Source organism: Dromiciops gliroides, chromosome 1 (genome assembly GCF_019393635.1).
Source record: "Dromiciops gliroides isolate mDroGli1 chromosome 1, mDroGli1.pri, whole genome shotgun sequence".
NCBI classification, from domain to species: domain Eukaryota; kingdom Metazoa; phylum Chordata; class Mammalia; order Microbiotheria; family Microbiotheriidae; genus Dromiciops; species Dromiciops gliroides.
In genome coordinates, this window is record NC_057861.1 from 41,946,545 (window position 1) to 41,956,742 (window position 10,198).

Sequence of the window (10,198 nt, forward strand, 5' to 3'; positions counted from 1 at the left end):
TTTGATACACCGGAAGGATCATTGGTGTGGAATCAAAGGATCTGGGTTCAAACCCTGCCTGTTTGTATAACCTGGTGCAGCTCATTTGCCCGAGACTCAGTTTCTCCCTTCTGTACAATGAGGGGATTGGACTAGATAAATTGTGAAATCCAGTTCTACATCTATGATTCTACACATTTAGTTGTGTGACTTCAGACATATCATTTCACTGTGGTCTTCTTATGTATGAAATGAGGAAGATCTGATGCTCTTTGTAAACCCCAGCACAATGGTTGTGAGAACAGGTTATATACTTTTAAGTGTTTTTAAAATGTGTGCTATCATTATTCTTATTGAAGTCTGAGGCTTAGTTTCTTCATCTATAAAATATTTTCAGGGTCCTGAGAGTAGTCCCCATAGAGTTCAATGGAGGGGCACAATATTTTAGGAAAAACATCGATGTGACAGAAGTATCCACGTGCCCCAATGTATAGAGTCCTATAATTAGACTCAGGAAGATCTGAGTTCAAAGCCTGCCAGACACTAACTAGATGTGTGAGTCTGGAAAAGCCACAATCTCTCCTAGTCTCAGTTTTCTCATCTGTCAAATAGGAATAGTGATAACACCTACCTCAAGGGGCCGGATGGTGGCATAGTAGGAGTGTCTAGAGTCAGGAAGACTCATCTTTCTGAGTTCCAATCTGGCCTTAGACAATTCCTAGCTGTGTGACTCCAGGCAAGTCACTTAACCCTGTTTGCTTCATTTTTCTCATCTATCAAATGAACCAGAGAAAGAAATGACAAACCACTCCGGTATCTTTGCCAAGAAAACCCAAATGGGGTCACAAAGAGTTGGACACAACTGAAAAATACTTGAATTGATCTCCCATTGGATTGGAAACTCCTTGAAGTCAGGAACTATTTCTTGCCTCTTTTTATCCCCAGGATTAGCACAGTGCCTGGAACATAGTAGGGGCTTAATAAGTGTTGACTGATTGATTGATTGATTGATTGGACCCAGTGGACCTGGGTTTGAATACCAGTTCTCCTATTTAGGTTAACTAGCTGTGGAAGTGAATAGAGTGCCAGACCTGGAGTCAGGAAGACTCAAATTCCTGAGTTCAAATACAGCCTCAGATCCTTATTAGCTGTGTGACCCTGGGCAAGTCACTTAACCTTGTTTGCCTCAGTTTCCTCATCTGCAAAATGAGCTGCCTAAGAAAATGGCAAAGCACTATAATATCTCTGCCAAGAAAACTCCAAATGGGATCACAAAGTGTCGGACATGACTGAAAACAACCAAACCATAAGATGTGATTTATCATTCTAATTTCCTATCTGTGCAAACATGAGCTTATCTCCATGCACACTGTGTGTGCAAACATAAGCTTAAATCTGCATAATTTTCTGAGTGCAAAAGCAGGCTTCAACCTATGGCACACTGTATGTGCAAACAGGAGCTTACATCTGTGCCGCATCACTCATGCCGATGAGTCCCAAAGGCCCCCCCTCCCAGTAGGATGATGATCTGCATTCATTATGAGTTCAGCCTACATCAGAAATAATACCAAATCTAAGCGACTCTTAATGTCTAAGGAGCCAAATCCTCTTCCTGTGGGTGATGCTCTAGAGCTCCATTCTTCATAAATTTACATTTATAAGCATGCCCAGCAAAGCATTTTCTCTAATAACTCCATCTTACAGAAGATGAATGCAAGGAGCTCTTGGCCTCACAACAATAACTCATAGGAGGCTACGGCATCGGGTTGTACCTTAGGAGACTGTGAGGAGAGATAGCAAACTTCTTGACACGCAAAGTAGACAAGATGCACTGACGCTCGTGGACCACGCCCTGACTGCCCAGACATCCCCAGTCAGGGGGTTCTTTAAAGTCCCCACAGGTGGCCTCATCCCAGCACTCTGGGAGATGTAGATCTACTTTGTAGGCCTCATACAGGCTCATTAGTCAGCAGACACTGTCTTGTTCTCTTCTAATACATCCACTCCTGCTCCAGGCCTGTATCTTGCAGTGTCTAGAGGCCTAAGATTTAGTGAGGCATAATGGAAATAAGTAGTGGATTGGGGCAGGGGCGGGGAGGGGGTCTGAGAAACAAGGATTCAAGAGCCTCATTTTGAAAGACCGAAAGTGCAGGTTGGACCATTCTCCCTGCTCAAAAAATTCCCATAGATCCCTATTAGCTCAGGGACAAAATACAAACTGCAGCTGAAGCAGGCATTGCAGACTGCTTAGAGTTTGGTCAGGCATTGAAGATACTAAGGTCATCCGTTGCATGCTGGGACATCTCCAGTCATTCTGACTTTTGTTTGCACTGCACTTTTGATGACTCAGGAAGAAGGAAGTGAGGCTGACAACTCATGTACCTCTGCCTCACTTAAATCCAATTCACGGGGGAGTTGGGATATCACCTGTGATGTCATCAGCCCTCTTTGAAAACAGATAAGCAACCTGGAATAGAGTAGGTGTCTAATAAATGCTTATTGATTGGTTGATTGCTTCTTTACTAACTGCATACATTTGTTGGTCATTGAACCTCTCTGGGCTTCAGTTTCTTTAGGAGTAAAGTTAAGAGGTTATACCAGATGACCTCTAAGGTTCCTTCCAGCTCTGGATCTAGAATCTTGTGAAAATACTCATCACAGCGAGAAATCCTGAGGGAGCCAGAGATACTCTCCCACGACTCCCTGGGCCTCCACTGAGGACAAACACATACATCCAGGATTCAGAACCTTGGAGTGTATTAAAAAAGACATGGAAATGCTAGTTAGTAGAAGACAGGTGATACATAATGCTCCCCCTCCCATCACCATTAAATTTTAACTCCCCTTAGAATATCGCTAAAAGAACATATTTCAAATGAGGATTTTTTTTTTTCTTTTTGAGAACTGCTTTCAAATGTTTGAGGAGGTTTCAAATACATATGCCTTTTTGAGGACAATCTGGCCTCTCTTTCACTGTTCCCTTCCACTTTTCAAGCAGGTATTAAAGAGTTGGCAAGACTTTCTTTAGTTTGAAAAGCTACTGAGATTATCTTTAGAAGATAGTCAGGCGTCTCAGAGGGAAGCCATAGGAGATAGGAACAAAGCATTGGAGCTGCCAAATTAACATCCCCCAAACAAAGCTGATCATGTCACTCCTCTCCTCAAAAATTTTCAATGGCTCCCATGGTCCCCCAGGATAAAAAGCCAACTCTTCTATGTGACATTTAAAGCTTTTCAAAGTCTGGCTTCAGCCCACTTTTCCAGCCCTAATTCACCTTATCCCCCTTCACACAATCTCTGTTCCAGCCAAATTAGTTTGATATCTGTTCCCCAAGATCCACACAACTTCCACCTCCCATTTTAGTGCCTTGGCACAGGTTGTCCTCCTTGCTTGGGATATTCTCCTCTTCACTTATATTTCTTTGAATCCCTGTTTTCTTTAAGATTTAACTCTATGGGAAGCCTCTCATTGGAAGGGACATCAGAAATTAGTCCAAACCACTTATTTTATAGCTGAAGATTCCCAAGCAAAGAGAGGGAAAGGGAATTTCCCAAGGGGACACAGGTATTAAGTAGTAAAGGAAGAACCTGAACCAGGTCTTCCGACTTCATATTACACAATTTCTGTAGCCATTTGATAGGCATTTCTCTTTTTTTCCTGTCCTTTTCTGCCACAAAGAGGTCAAAGATTTTATTTGACCTCCTTAAAGTAGGTGTCTAGCAGTGGGATGTCCAGCTCAAAGAGTGAAGACATTTTTGCCACTATCCTAGCACAATCCCAAGTTTCCTTCCAGAATGGAAACACATTTTTCTAATGCCAATTTACTCCCAGGGATGGCTGTAAATCATGGCACAAGGATATGTCAGAGCAATCAAGACTGCAGGTGATCCAAAGGACAATAGAAAGAAGTGTGGTGGGTATAAACAGACAGAATCATATTGCCTAGCATGAATTATGGATAAGAAGTTACAGAAAAGACATAGGATCATACATTTTGAGGTAGAAAGGAAGTGGGCCAATCTTGTAATGAGAGGAGATGAACAGCCTGTTTTCTGAGCTCTGTTCTGCTATTTTGGGAGGATTAAAATGACCAGAAGTAGATATTCAGTGTGTTGAGTCTTCCACATAAGATTTACCAAAAACATGAATAAGAATCCCACTGAATGAGAGGCAAAGGATGACTTTGCCTGTCCTGGGGAAAGACCCACACCACTGAGCCCAAGGATCCATTGATGTTCTGAAGAAGGTAAAACCAAAGTGAAAACAAAATCCTAGGAATTTTTGTTCCAGGCTCCAAAGGTGTATTTACAATAAGAGATTGTAAGGTAGCCCATTTAAACTCTGAGAAACAGGGGTGTATGGGGTATTCAAGAAGGATGAGCACCTCTGGTGTGAGGAATGCTGAATCCTTTACAGGGCTGCTCATCTTCGGTGTCCTCCTGTCCCTCAACTCTCACCTGTAGCTCCAAGAAGCTGTAGATGTATAGTGGCCACACCCCAGTAAACTTTCTAGACAGATGGGCTAAGGCAGGTTTAGGGTAACTGACAGTTAGGGAAGTATCCAAGCATGTGAAGATTCCCTTGTTGGAATTGGTACAGAAGAACAATTTGTCCCCATGTCCATGAAGGCCGCCCAAGCAGACTCTGTGGAGCGCTCAGAGCTTGGTCAGACTTGGAAGACACCACAGTCATCTGCTACATCCTGGGCCATCTCTAGTTCTCCTGACTTTTGTCTTGCCATTGGACTCTGGAAGAGATCGTGAGGCTGCAGACTTTGTACAAGTCAGCCTCACTTAAATCCCATTCGCATGCAAGTCAAGACATCATCCATGATGTTATTGGTCCCGTTAAAAAATGAAGGGTGAGGGGGCAGCTTGGTGGCACAGTGGATAAAGTACCAGCCCTGGATTCAGGAGAATCTGAGTTCAAATCTGGCCTCAGACACTTGACACTTACTAGCTGTGTGACCCTAAGCAAGTCACTTAACCCCAATTGCCTCACCAAAAAAAAAAAAAAAAAAAAAACGGTTTATTCACACCAGAGAAAATATTTTCAAGATTTAAGCCTAGGGGGCAGCTAAGTGGTACAGTGGATAGAGCACTGGCCCTGGATTCAGGAGGACCTAAGTTCAAATCCGGCCTCAGACACTTGACACTTACTAGCTGTGTGACCCTGGGCAAGTCACTTCACCCTCATTGCCCCATAAAGAAAAAGAAGGGTGAACAGTAACAATTACAGCAGAACAGTTGATACAAACATCCTCCCCCTCCAAAATTCTGCACACACACTCTCCCTCAAATACACACAGAGTCCTGTGAAAGGCGGGCTTAAGTTTAGAGAGCATATAAAGAGGTAACTCACAGGTTCTGGTTGCCAGAAATCCTTTTCTGCCATCCTTGGGATGCTTCCCTTTAAGCATGAACAATTTGTATCCATCGATTGTCGGCTCCTGCAGTTCTGCTGCCAGATACCATAGGAATACCACTGTGAAATTAACGAGAAGATGGGAGGTCCAGCATCCTCTAGATCCTTCAAAGCTGGCAATGTTCACCTCTAGACAAAGGTATGAGGGAAGGAAACTGGGTAAAGGCTAAAGCCAAGGCTACACCTTCTTCCTCCTTTCCTCCTTAGGGATGTGCTGGAAAGCCAAATTGACTTCCACTTCAGGTAATGAATCCCTTCTCAACTTTCTTGATAAGTTATAGATGATCCCTGAGGAATGGTTAAGTTTTCTGGACTTTGATTCCAGATCAAAGTCCTTTTAGTACTTAGATTAAGTTCTACAAGTCTTGATTGAATAAACTATGTTTTCAGCTAGTTAAAGTATTGGGGGGGGGGGCAGAGCCAAGATGGCAGAGGAGAGGCTGTGACTCCCACAAGCTCCAGATAAACCCGTCCATTCACGCCCAAATAATGCGGTAAAAATCAAAACCCAGAACAGCCTAATGCACGTAAGAACAGAGTGAGACTGTTTCTCTGCAAAAGAGGGCAATTCTGATCACCTACTGATCAGGCTGAACAGCTCAGCATGCAGTCCGGACCCAGCCAGGGACACTGCTTCCAGTGCATGTCAGAGTCTTCAGCACCAGCAGCTTCTGAGGCTCCAATCACAGACTGGTGAGGGGGTTCGGTGGTAGGCCAGGGTGAAGTTGAGGCAGTATCTACTGGAGTTGGAGCAAAGCGCCCTGGGTCTGAACCAGTGGGCTGAATCGAGTGGTGGTGGCCCAGTGGGGGAGGGGTAAAAGCACGCCAAGCTTCCGACCATAGAGAATCAGAGTTCAATCAGACTTGTGTTTCCAGGTCAAAGAGAAAGCGGCTGTGATTACTCACAAGCCAGGCAGGCTGAGAAGAAGCCCAATCACCCCCTGGGCCACGCTATAACATGAACAGTATGTCCTGGAAGCAGCACTACACTTTAAGGAGTAAAAAGCCAAGAAACAGTAAGCCAGGATGAGTAGGCAGAGAAAGCAGAAGACCATCGAAAACTTCTTTGGGGGAAAGGTAGACCATGATACATCCTCAGAAGAAGAAGATAATAATAGGGTCAAAGCTCCAACATCCAAAGCTTCCAAGAAAAAATACGAACTGGTCTCAGGCCATGGAAGCTCTCAAAAGGGACTTTGAAGAGAAAGTAGGAGAGATAGAATGAAGATGTAGAGAAGGAGAGGAAGGAATGGAAAGGGAAATGAGAGCAATGCAGGAGAGTCATGAGAAAAAAGTCAACAGTTTGAAAAGCCAAATGGAAAAGGAGATTAAAAAACTGTCTGCTGAAAATAATTGCCTAAGAATTAGGATTGAACAAATGGAAGCTAGTGACCTTATGAGAAACCAAGACACAGTAAAGCAAATCCAATTGAATGAAAAAATAGAGGGCAATGTGAAATATCTCCTTGGAAAAACAGCTGACCTAGAAAATAAATCTAGGAGAGATAATTTGAAAATCATTGGACTACCTGAAAACCATGACCAAAACAAGAGCTTAGACACCATCCTCCAAGAGATTGTGAGGGAAAATTGCCCTGATATTCTAGAAGCAGAAGCTAAAATAGAAATTGAAAGAATCCACTGATCACCTCCTGAAAGAGATCCCAAAAGGAAAACCTCCAGGAATATTATAGCCAAATTCCAGAACTCCCAGGTCAAGGAGAAAATATTGCAAGCAGCTAGAAAAAAGGAATTTAAATACTGTGGAGCTCCAATAAGGATAAAGCAAGATCTAGCAGCTTCTACATTAAAGGACCAGAGGGCATGGAATATTATATTCCAGAGGGCAAAGGAACTGGGACTACAGCCAAAAATCACGTACCCAGCAAAACTAAGCATCATCTTTCAGAGGCAAACATGGAATTTCAAGGAGAAAGAAGACTTTCAGGCATTTTTTATGAAAAGACCTGAACTGAATAGAAAATTTGATTTTCAAATACAAGACCCTGGAGAAGCATAAAAAGATAAACAGGAAAAAGACTTCATGAGGGATATTAAAAGATCAAACTATTTATATTCCTACATGGGAAGATAATACTTCAAACTCATAAGAACTATCTCAGCAAGGATTTAACAGAGGACACAGGTCTGAACTGAATATGAAGGGATGTTATGTTTTGTTCTTTGTAGGGTGTCTTATGTCTGGGGCTGGATTTGGGCTTGGGGCCTCCTGGGTCCAGGGCTGGTGCATTGTCCACTGTGCCACCTAACTAACCCATAATGACATCCTTAAAATAGGGTGAGGTGTAGGAGAAATAGACTGGGGGAGGGGGAAGGGGAGAGATGGTCTGGGGAGAGGTTGTTCACATGAAGGAAACAAGAAAAAAGCTTATGGAGGGGAGGGGAAGAGGGGGAAGGAATTGGGGAGTGAGTGAACATTAATATCAACAGAATTGACTCAAAGAAGGACTAACATACATACCCAAGTGGGTATAGTAATATATTTTTGCCCTGAGGGAGGGGAGGGAGATAAGGGTGGGGGGGGCAAGGGCGGATTTGGGGAGAGAGTAGTAAAAAGCAAAATACTTTCGAGGAAGGTAAAGATGTTCTGCATAACAGCATAAGTATGACATATTGAATTGCTTGATTTCATAGGGATGGTTGAGGAGAGAGGGAGGAAGAAAATTTGGAGCATAGAATTAGCTCAAAAACCTTAAACTCATCAGAGCTGGCTCATGGAGGGAATAACATTCACACCCAGTTGGGAGGAGTAATCTATTTAACCCTACAGGAAGTATGAGGGGGAAGAGGATAAGGAAGGAAGGGTGGGAAAAAAAGGGGGAGTGCAGAGTAGGGAGGGGACAGTCAGAAGTAAAACACTTTTGAGGAGGAATAGTTTAAAAGAAGATAGAAAATAGAGTAAATATCATGGGAAGGGAATAGGATGGAGGGAAATAGTTATGATGACTTTGCTGGGCTAATATGAAGAAAATTCTTTGTCAAGTTTAAGGTACTGTATTTAGGTTATGATGAACAGGATACTATTAGAAAAATCTGGAAAGACCTACATGAACTGAAGCAGAGTGAAATGTACTGTATACAAAATAACAGCAACAGTGTAAGATGATCTGCTAGGAAGCATGTGGTTATTTTCAGCAAGGCAATGGTCCAATATAACCCTGAAGGACTTATGAAAATGGCAACCCATCTACAGAGAAAGAAGTGATAGTATCTGAAAATAGATGGAAACACATTTTTTTCTTTTTCTTTTTCTTTTTCTTTTTTTTTGTGAGGCAATTGGGGTTGGGTAGCTTGCCCGGAGTCACGCGGCTGGTGGGTGTTGGGTGTCTGGGGCCGGATTTGGGCTTGGGTGCTCCTGGCTCCAGGGCCAGTGCTCTGTCCACTGTGCCACCTTGCTGCCCCTGGAAACACATTTTTAAAAAAAAATTTTTTTCTCTTTGACAATTCCTCAGTCTGAAGTTTTGGGAGTTTTTTGACTGTTTTCTCTCACAACCTAGCTAATGTGGGAATGTTTTCCATGACTACTCATGTATAACTTATTTTGAAATGCTTGAGTTCTAGTGGGTGGGGGGTGGGAATGGAGGAGAAGAGAAGTTGGAACAATTTTTTTTTAAATTGATGTTAAAATTTGTTTTTACATATATTTTGAAAAATAAAATTCTATTAGAAAATGCTGAGAAGAAAAAAAAAGAGTGAGGCTGAACCAAATTAAAATAATGTTTAGCAAATGAATAAAAATACAATACTACACAGATAATGTTAATTTGTGTATTTCTAAATCAGTATGTGACCTGTAGGAATCCATTTATTTTTAAATTTAATGTCATTGGCATTGAGGTTGAATGACTTGTCTAGCTTCACACAACTACTATGTGTCTTTAGAATGGAAGAGCCCTTAGGGTAGAAATTGTTTCATCCTTTCTGTTTGTATCCCCAGGGTCTAGTACAGTGCCTGGTACACAGTAGGTGCTTTATATATACTTGTAGAGCTACTGAACATTCTTTACATGAATAAAGACAGATCCAAATAAAAAAAAAAAAGTATTGTGGGGACCAATTTTTAATTGGGGAGTGTTAGCTAAGCGACTCACTGTAATATTGGGGCAAGGAAGGAGACTGGCAGCCTCCCTCAAAATAGAACAGGATTTATTTTAACAAGAACGAACTTAAAAAAAAGTACAAACAGGATCAGTAGGATCAAGGGAAAGGAAATAAAATGGGGAAAGGGAAATTATACAACCTGAAAAAATTCCACCGCCCAGGAATCAGCTGAGAATACCCAGCAGAACTCCTGTCACCTACTAGCCTCCAGCTAGAATGCCCAATTCTCCTCCCCCAATCCCAGAAAAACCCCACACAGCCCCAGCCAATGGGATGGCTGCTCTGACAGTCACATGACTGCCCTCACTAGGCTTCCAATCATTATAATTTTGCCAGGCATCAGCGAGTGGTGATGACTGAGGTGCCGGCACCATGGCAATAGCTACAACCAGTGGGTGGAGCACTGTGCGGTTTGTGGAGCCCCAGGCCAGTGCACACCGAGGCATAAAAACTTCACATAACAATTAATTCTTTACAGTATCAAGCCTAAAATAGCGAGTTTAACCCAATCCTTACTAGAGAATAAGAATTTTTGAGCTAGGAGGGTGGAGGTCATCTGGTCTTGCCTTTTCGTTTTACAGATAAGGACACCGAGTTCCAGAGAGTTTAGGCACTTGACCCAAAGTCATGTAGGCAGAGCAGCAGAGCTGAGATCTGACCATCCACTGGGAT